The following is a 9,848-nucleotide window of genomic DNA, read 5'->3' as shown; positions in this document are numbered from 1 at the left end:
TGCCTTTTCTGACCAGTCTGATAACCTTCTATGATGGTGTGACTGGCTGGGTAGATGAGGGGAGAGCAGTGAATGTTGTCTACCTTGACTTCGGCGAGGCTTTTGATACTGTCTCCATAACATCCTCATAGGGAAGCTCAGGAAGCATGGGGCTGGATGAGTGGACAGTGAGGTGGATTTGGAAGCGGCTGAATGGCAGAGCTCAGAGGGTTCTGATCAGTGGCACAGAGTCTAGTTGGAGGCCAGTAGCTAGTGGGGTTCCCCAGGGCTCAGTACGCAGCCCAGTCTTGTTCAACTTATTCATCAGTGACCTCGACGAGGGGACCCTCAGCAAGTTCACTGATGACGCAACACCAGTACAGGCTGGGGACTGACCTGCTGGAAAGCAGCTCTGCCGAGAGGGACCTGGGAGTCCTGGTGGATGACAAGCTGACCATGAGCCAGCAGTGTGCCCTTGTTGCCAAGAAGGCCAATGGTATCCTGGGGTGCATTAAGAGGAGCGGGGCCAGGAGGTCAAGGGAGGTTATCCTCCCCCTCTACTCTGCCCTGGTGAGACCCCACCTGGAGTACTGTGTCCAGTTCTGGGCTCCCCAGTTCAAGAAAGATGAGGAACTCCTAGAGAGAGTCCAGAGGAGGGCTACAAAGGTGATGAGGGGACTGGAGCATCTCCCCTATGAGGAAAGGCTGAGAGAGTTGGGCTTGTTTAGCCTGGAGAAGAGAAGACTGAGAGGGGATCTCATCAACACATACAAATATCTTAAGGGTGGATGTCACAAGGATGGAGCCAGACTCTTCTCAGTCGTGCCCAGTGACAGGACAAGGGACAATGGGCAAAAACTGAAACATAAGAGGTTTCAGTTGCATATGCGGAAGAACTTCTTTACTTTGAGGGCGACAGAGCACTGGAACAGCCTGCCCAGGGGGGTTGTGGAGTCTCCTTCTCTGGAGGTATTCAAAGCCTGCCTGGATGAAGTCCTGTGTAACATGGTCTAGGAGAACCTGCTTTAGCAGGAGGTTGGACTAGATCATCTCTGGAGGTCCCTTCCAAACCTTGCCATTCTGTGTTTCTGTGACATCAGTGGAGAGATGTCACTCTTGGTGAATTATGCAGCTCCGAGACACTCATGGTCCCCTCCTCACATCCTGAGGAGCAAACTATGAATGATGATGTTCAACCATCAGCATAGTCCATATCTGAGCTGCGTCCTTGTCAAGGGGTATTTGGTAGGGTGGGCTTCTCTGAGATGTTAGTTCACTGAAGGCCGCATTGGTTACATTGAATTGACATTATGAAAATCATTGCTGCAGCCTTTAATATCTACAGACTTGTGTTTTTTCTTAAATACATGGGGACTATAGAGAAAGGTAACATAATCAAGGAAATACCAGTGCATGATCTGGGGCTATGTTTCAGCTGGTTTGATCCTTCCAGTTTGTATGTACCAAAGCTGGCTGTTCCTGGATTGGTTGGGTATGTGCAGAGAATAACAGGGTGACATTTTTCTGCTGAGGCCAAGGTCATTGCTAATGATATCATAGCAGACTCCTGCATTTGTGTGCCAGCTTCCCCTCAGAACAAGTGCAAAGATTTGAAGGAATAAGTTGGAAGAATTCAGAAATGTGAGAGAGAGAGAGAGTGGATGGAAAAGCAATTATTAGGAATATTTGTAACAGTGCTGGAGAATGCCACAGTTAAGAAAGAAATATTAAATAAAGTAGTTTAAAAAATATTAAGGGAAAGGAACAAAAAATATGAACATGAAAAATAAAGCAGTGTTTTTCTCATATAAAATGGCCAAGAGTCTATTCAAGGGACCACAGGAAGTTTCTCAACTTTTTTTTTTTTTTTTAATTGAGAACTAAAAGCTCAACAAATAAATGTAGTTTCGCTGAAGTCTAGACTAAAGGCACTACACTGCCTGAGGGGATTAAGTGGATAATCAAAAACATTTTGTGGTTTCTGCTGTTCCCAGGGACCAAAAGTAGGGACAGAGGAAAATGAGAGATGGTAAATGAGCCAAATGGAAAAAAAAAAAAAACCAAAAGTCTGCAGAAAAAGATGACTTTCCCATATCCAGCTAGAGGCCAACTGAAAGTAGCTAAGTGTTATGAAAGGCAGAATACAAACACGGGATCTACAGCTATGATCTAAAGTCCTTGCTTTTGTTTGTAAGAATATAAATAGTCAGAAGAGTGCAATGGTCATTTAAGTAACTATTACATTTTGAATATTTGACTCAGTACAACTCTTTGAAGTTATTAAAAATGCATTTGACAAATTAGAATGAGAACATGAAGACTAACCGATTCTATAATTTAATATGATTATTTATTTATTTTGATAGGCAAAATTAGAAGTAAGATCTGATCACTGGGGGGGTCATTAGTCTGGGATTTTATGTAGGAAAATTACCTTTGGGTAGCAGTGCCTTAAACAGGCTTGGCTTATAAATAACTTCACAGGACCTAGATATATATTAAGGTGATTTCAGACTGACTTGTGTAATTGTTATCAAACCTAACATTCAAATCTCTGGGATTGCGGTGTGAATGGCACTGCTGGTAGTATCAAGTTTTATTCTCAGCTACTTACTACATGGCTAGTTCTTATTAAAACATACATGTAAGATTATCTCTAAACACCCACATGCCATTCATTTGAGGCAGAGGAACATGGATTTTCTGGGTCAGGATCTGACAGTTTAGATAACTTATTTTGGAAAGTACAGAGAGGAGTACTCTGTCCTAAGGAAGTGAATACAAAAGCCTCTCACTACCAGGGAATTATATTTAGAGATTTTGCCTGCAAGAGAATCCCCTCTGTTTAATTCTTCTCCAGCTGGGCCTTGTAAAGTGATTTCTCAGCAAGGCTTGTAAAGCACAGCATTGCACCAGTTACAAGCACATATGGGCGGTGGTACCTACATCAGTCTGTGGGAACTCTGCAGTCAGCTAAGCTATGTTTGGCATTTGTCTTGCATTGCAAAATCCCTTCGCAGATGCTGAACATTAGGCGACCACTGAGATGAGAGTCTAAAGCATCTACAAATCCTAATGACAAAGCAAAATCGTCTTTGCATTCTTATCATTAGTCAGACTAAATGATACCATATGATGAACTTCTCTAAGGCCATTAGAAATCAAAATTTAGGAAAAAACCCAAATTTTTGGTTCTTAAATATTTACACAAAAGTCATTAATAGGGGAATCAATACTTCTGGTTTAGTAGAAACAACAACTCCAGAAGACTGTTAGTTTTGAGTATAAATTTATGTTTACTTATTAGCACTTTAGGGGCTCCCAGAGCTATGTGTTACTGATCTGCTCCATGTAAGGAAGGGACGTACTGTGGTCTAATACCAGACTCCTTCATTAATCAGAGAACCTGCATGTGTTTAAAATGAATTGTTGCTGATTGTCCAGTCTGTGATTATACTGAATATTTGTATACACTAATAAAATAGAGATAAAATGCAGGTGACCTGGTAGTATTATTGTTTTCTACAATAATGGTAATATGTACAAAGTCGATTTAAATGATGCCTAAAATGTTTCACTCAGAACAATAAGAGACACAAAAGCTTCAGTTTTCCACTAGGTGTCAGTCAATCTATTTCTTTGCTTAAATAGGCTCTATCTGCAGAAGAGAATTGGGAGTAAAACGCAGATGCAGAGCTGCTCTAAAAATGGTTATTTTTTTTTGTGAGTATCAACCAGAAGTATTTCGGAAGAATGAGACCAAATGGATGACTTTTGTGTTTTAATTGTGCCTCTATGTTTTCTTGTTTGCTTTACATTTTCCCTTTAAGAGCAGTCAAGAAAAAACCCACAAACTCCAAGCCCGATACAGCCGATCCATGAGTAAGCAATTCTGGGGAAAGCAGAAAGCAAGAGAAGAGGCAGGCTGGCCCTGCCTACAGAGATGCTGCTTGGTTATTTCATGTCAGTCCTGAGCCAGCAGCAGCAGGATTTGAACCTTTCAAGGGGAGGGTACCTGAGATACCTCTCCTTGCAATGGGAAGCAGAATCCAACACCTTTCAAAGAAGCTCCAAAGCATCAAGCTTTTGAACTGCTATTGCACTAAAAAGAAGACAGCACCTTTAACAGTGCAAGGCATGGTAAGGCCCTTGGGAAAGATCTTGAGAGTGCAGGAAGAGTGCAGAAGCATAAACCGGGGAACGATTGTTGAAGGGAGGAGAGAACAAAAAATAGACGCAGAGAGAGGAGTGTGCCAACATGGATTTGAAAAGGAGAGCCAGATGTGACTCTCCCTAATGGTAGCCTTGGCCCTGTGCCGCTGGCCATAATGGCAACTGAAGATGACCGACTGCTTCTTGTGCCAGCCTTGACCAGACCGGAGCTGCCATGGGGAGGGCAGCACCCGAAGGGCATGCAGGGAAGGAAAGAAAAATGACGGTGTAGAGCAAGATGCGCCGACTGGACAAAGTGAGCCTGGGCATGCTACAGAAAGCGCAAGAGGAAAGAACACAAATAGAGTGTTTTCAGCCTGGCTTCATAAAAATCAAACAGCCTGTCTCTTGTGCGAGTCTGTCGTGGGTATGGAGTTTCTAGTAATGTTTCACATGTGCAGCTGCTCTGAACAGGTTACGTTCACATGGGCTTGTTTATCCTGGAGAAAAGGAGGCTGAGGGGAGACCTTATCACCCTCTACAACTGCCTGACAGGAGGTTGTAGTGAGGTGGGGGTCGGTCTCTGCTCCCTGGTAACAGGCGATAGGACAAAGGGAAATGGCCTCAAGTTGCGACAGGGCGGATTTAGGTTGGACATTAGGAAAAATTTCTTCACCAAAAGGGTTGTCAAGCATTGGAACAGGCTGCCCATGGGTAGATGCGACGCTTAAGGATATGGTTTAGTGGTGGGATGGCAGTGTTAGGTTAATGGTTGGCCTTGATGATCTTAAAGGTCTTTTCCAACCTGAACGATTCCATGATTCTATGATTCTTTCATTGCCTGCTGTGCTCAGGTAGATGCATTAGCATGGGTGACTCAAGACTGTTAATGCCTGAGGCTCTGTAAAACCATCACTCTGAGAGCTGCAGAGTCCTTCTCCACCCCAGTTCAGTAAAGATTGGCAGTGTACCTATGGGAACAACGTTCTGAGAAAATCTGATCAAGGGCAATGATGCAAAAGCCAGAGGTACCTGTTAAAAGAGAGCAGCAGCTTTGTGATAACAATTCAGTTTATACCCCATGTTCACCAGGGAACATGTTAAAGACTAATTGTGCTCTGGCAAGATGAAGCCCTTGCTGGAGGAAATGGTGAGCAATGCTCATAAAGGCAGCAGGGAGAGGGATGGGCTCCTCTGTGGCTCTGGGCTGTGTGATCTGGCAAAGTACAGACTCAAAAGGAACCACTAATGTGGTATTTTATTGTACAGCCTGTATTTTCTACACTGGAATCAGTGTCAGTCTTATCTTTGTGATCCCTGCCTCTCCTCCTCAGATAGAGAGCTTTTTTTGCTTGCTGCTAACAACTTTTTTCCGTAATCCAGAGAGGTCTCTTACCGCAGCAGAATCCACCCTTCTTTCACATGCTCTTCACTTCTGCTCTTCATTTATTGGTGTAGTGTTTGCCTCTTGTTTGCTGGGCTGCCTCTTTTCACTGCTGTGAAGCTCTCCCATTCACCTGGCCATTAGGTTTCTCCCAGTGGCCATTACAGTGATGGGAATGTTATTAAAGTAATCTGGTAAAAGAGTTATTAAGACATATTTTAACATAAACTCTTCCCCAATCTAAAAGTTAGGTTATGATATTTGTTATTGCTCTTCTTTATTGTTTAAATATTGGTTTGGGGGCCTGGCTATGTACGATGGAGAAAGAACAATGTGTTTTTGTGGGTCTGTTTGTGCAGCTTTGCAAGATGCACAAGAGGGGACAGACTTGATGGCAGCTACAAAAATCCCGCAGGCTTCTTGGTTTGCTCTTCTTCCTTCTGAAATACCCAGATCTGTATCTCATTTTACATAAGAAAAGATGGAGCAAATCAGTTGTGCTAGAGGAGGGGTAGTTATAAGAAAATGAAACATCACTCTGTTCTTGTCTGGCAGAGGGGTTGTTGGGGGCAGCGTGAGACTGGGGCCCAGGAGGTCCTGGGGAGCAGCAGCAAGGCTTTGCAGGAGGACCTGGGAACCGGGAGTTCCATGGCTATGTGCTGTCCTCCAGCAGCTCTCTTCATCCATCTTCACCCCAGGGAGACTTTATTGTGGCCTTTCAGTACTTAAGGGGGGCTTATAAGAAAGATGGGGACAGACTTTTTAGCAGGGCCTGTTGTACAAGGTGTAATGATTTTAAACTAAAAGAGGGTATATTTAGACTAGATATAAGGAAGAAATTTTTTACAACAACAGTGGTGAAACACTGGAACAGGTTGCCCAAAGAAGTGGTAGATGCCCCATCCCTGGAAACATTTAAGGCTAGGTTGGACAAGGCTCTGAGCAACCTGATTTGGTTCATGTCCCTGCTCGTTGCAGGAGGGTATGACTAGATGACCTTTAAAGGTCCCTTCCAACCCCAATTATTCTGTGATTCTATTCTATGATTCTTTCTTTGTTCAGCTCAGCTACCCTGCTTGTAAAAATGAGAGTAAAAGCAGCTCCTATCTTCGCAGAGTGAAACACTCTGTGCTTCAACCCCTCAACACCAAAAGCCTTATAGTGTAACTTCGGGGAGACGATAAAGAATGTTGAAATTGTCTCTTTTTGCCCCATGGTACTATAGTAAACAGTGAGTTTCCCCACTGGATCAGACATGGGAAGACTCTTCCCAGAAACATGCTGATTTGGAAGGTGTTTTTTTCTTTGATTGCCAAGGAACATATTCAGGTATTGTTGTTAATAGCACACCTGCATTTGCAATTTTTAAAGCCATTTATCCAGCAGAGGCTGTGCTTTGAAGGTCACCAGGAACTGGCTTCTGCCATCCTTCCACTAAGATGTGGGTCTGTGAATAGCTCGGCTGCAAGCCGATAGGAGTTTGTTTTGACTGGCAAGGTAAATGTGGGAGGTTTGGGACCTGAATGTCACATGTATCTTAGAGGAAACTCTTCTGTATGAGCTGGAGGCTCTAGTTCAGCCCTACCTTTTCCCCTGTCCCTCAGTTATTTAGTTATTTAGTTGTTGTTTAGTGCTTGCATACCTCTTCAAGTCTTATACTTTTCTTCCTTTAGTCTGATGTGTTTCGAATCAAGCCCATACACATTTTTCAGTCTAAAGGTTCTTAGAGCTTATTTGCACCAGGGGTATTTGTTTCTGACAGCGCAGGGCTAGAGGAAGGAGCTGATGCTCCCGGGAGGATGAGCCAGGAGTGCCCATGGGGAATTGACCTATAGCAAACCTACAGGAACCAAGCCCCAACAAAATTAACTGATTGTGTTAAAACTGCAGTTCTACTCAAGACTGATGTCTTCAGTGCTGGAATGGGTGCTGCTATTGCACTGCAAATATCCACGGCTTGTAGCTCAGCTGCGTTTTCTTCCCCGTTGACAGAAACCTTGGCTGTGAAGTATGGGAATAAAACGTGGGATGTGCTGCAGTCAAGTTTTGTTTTGCTGTTGGAATTTTCACCTCTGTAAAATCATTCCAGAAAAATGTTTTTATTTATGATGTTTTATTTATTTGCTATTTCTATGACACATACTTCAGAAATTTAAGAACCCTCCTTTGTTTTTCTGTGTGTATGCAGCTCGTTCCCAAGAAACGGTGTGGCTGCATACTTGTTTGAGCTGGAGGCGTGAGGGAAGTGCTGGCTCCCAGTGCTTGTCCCCAGTTTAACAGATGGGAGCTACGGCTTTCTGTGTGCATCTGTGGAGCTACGTAAGTAAAACTGTTTCCTACAGAGGTCTGCAGGGCAACAGCTTTCTCCTGCCACGATGCTGAAATGGAAATGCTTGCTGGCTGTTTTCCTTCGAGGCTGGTGCTGTGTCCTCGTACAGCGCAGCTTTCTAATAGCTGACTTCCAGTGAGCTTCTGAAATGCCGAGCAGCTGAAAACCCATCATATGCCTCTCATTGTAGGGAATATTGGCTGCTGGACAGAATTACCGATCCTTAATTACTGTGTCTGTACAGACTATGATCTGCCTGGAGCCATAATCAGATATAAAAAGGCTCTGAAATAAATCTATAGACCAAGTTCTATATTTATGTAAAGCCCTGACAATTGAGCAGGCATGCCAGCACAAGTTATTAATGCCACCGTATTTTTATCATGTGAATACAACTGTGTAGTCAGTGATGGTCAGGGTTTCTGGACATGGCACTGCAGCCACACAAACAAGAAGGTATTTCAGCCAGTTGGTTGCATTTGAGAGTGAATTTCATACTTGCAATTCTGTGGTGAAAGGAACTCACTATACTTGAGAAGAAGAAGAAGAAAGAAGCAGCTTTTCTCAGATTTTTTTTTTTTTTGGAACAACTGCACTGATTTGGAGACTGTAATTCCCTGAGGAAGCTGTGTCTCGGCTATAAATACCCTCCGAGCTAGCTCAGCGGGTTTATCTGGACTGGGATTAATTTGTAGGTGTTGCATTTGACTCTCACAGGGGGAATATTTCTTATTCTCTGTGGAGCAGTGATGAGGAAAAATGACCAAAGGAGAGTCTGAGAGATCTTTTAATGAACAGCTTCCTCCACTGCTACTCTGTACTCCTCGGTCAGCCTCCCAGCCTGTCCCAGAGCTAACAGCCAGAGGACAGTTGGCCTCCTGAGAGCAGAAGGTGAAATAATAGCCATGTTCCTTTGTCACTGTATATGGCTGGTTTTAAATAGTAAATCTTTTTACAAGTTAAACCTAAGTCAAGCTGCCTGTGATTGCCACCCCCACCACCACTGCGAAGCGGGAGGAGGCACCTGGTTGTGGTGGGCCTGCTTTTAGCTGGAGCCGGGCATCTGCCCAACTTGCAGTTATGTTTCCTACACCAGAAGAGAGCAGGGCAGTGGGGCAAAATGTGGAATTGGGGGGGTGTGTAGATATCAGTCCGATTAAAGAAAGTTAGAAATACCGTCGTGAGTGAGGCTCTGGCAGGAAGCAAGTTAAACTTAATGTAAGGTTGGCTCTTGCAGAGTATTTCCCCAGCGGAGAGCTGCTGGCACTGAATGTCCTTGCCCATGTTTTCCCCCTCATTTTAAATCCTAAGATGCTGCAGTATTAGAACATTCACAGAAGAGCATTGAATTTAGCGGTTGAAACGGCCCAAAGAGGGGATCAGTATTGTCACTGTTCTTCTTGAGATCACTGCATGACCTTGAGGAAATTGATAGGTGACGCCCAAAAGCACAGGATGAGTCCATTTGGAAAGAGGTGCCACAAGAGACATCATCTCCATCCACGGAGCAGTAGGCTTATTCGTGTTTGCTGAGAAAGAAAGTAGGTACTTTTCCCCCCCATCATAGCTATATCACAGGAAACGTGGCAGCCAAAAAGATGACTGAAAGCCAAATTCATTTTTATGAGGCCCATAAGTACCGTGTTGAGCGGTGGCTGGCTCCTCAGCAGGTGAGTGCTCACGTGTGATTCTCAGACACTTGGACATGTGGTATCAGCAGAAAGCAGCGACGGAGAGAGGCTGTGCTGTCGTAGTTTGATCTCACTCCCGATTAAAAGCAACTGGGTGCGTTTCTTGCCACCACACAGCTGGCTTCCCTGAAGACACCGAACTGCAACACAAGTTACAATGGCTGCTTTTCCAGGCTGACGGAAGAGTGTGCTCGGCCAGTTCATTGCCAGAGTGGGTCTCGGTATCATCAAGAGCAACTGAGTTGTGATGCAGGGCACATCAGAAGCTAAAGGTTTCTTGCTCTTGGGCAAGAAGAGCCAAGTATCTTAGAAC

This window comes from Egretta garzetta, unplaced genomic scaffold (genome assembly GCF_000687185.1).
Source record: "Egretta garzetta isolate BGI_Z169 unplaced genomic scaffold, ASM68718v1 scaffold46, whole genome shotgun sequence".
Classification (NCBI taxonomy): Eukaryota; Metazoa; Chordata; class Aves; order Pelecaniformes; family Ardeidae; genus Egretta; species Egretta garzetta.
The sequence above is the reverse complement of the archived record's forward strand: the minus strand, read 5'-3'. Positions refer to the sequence as shown.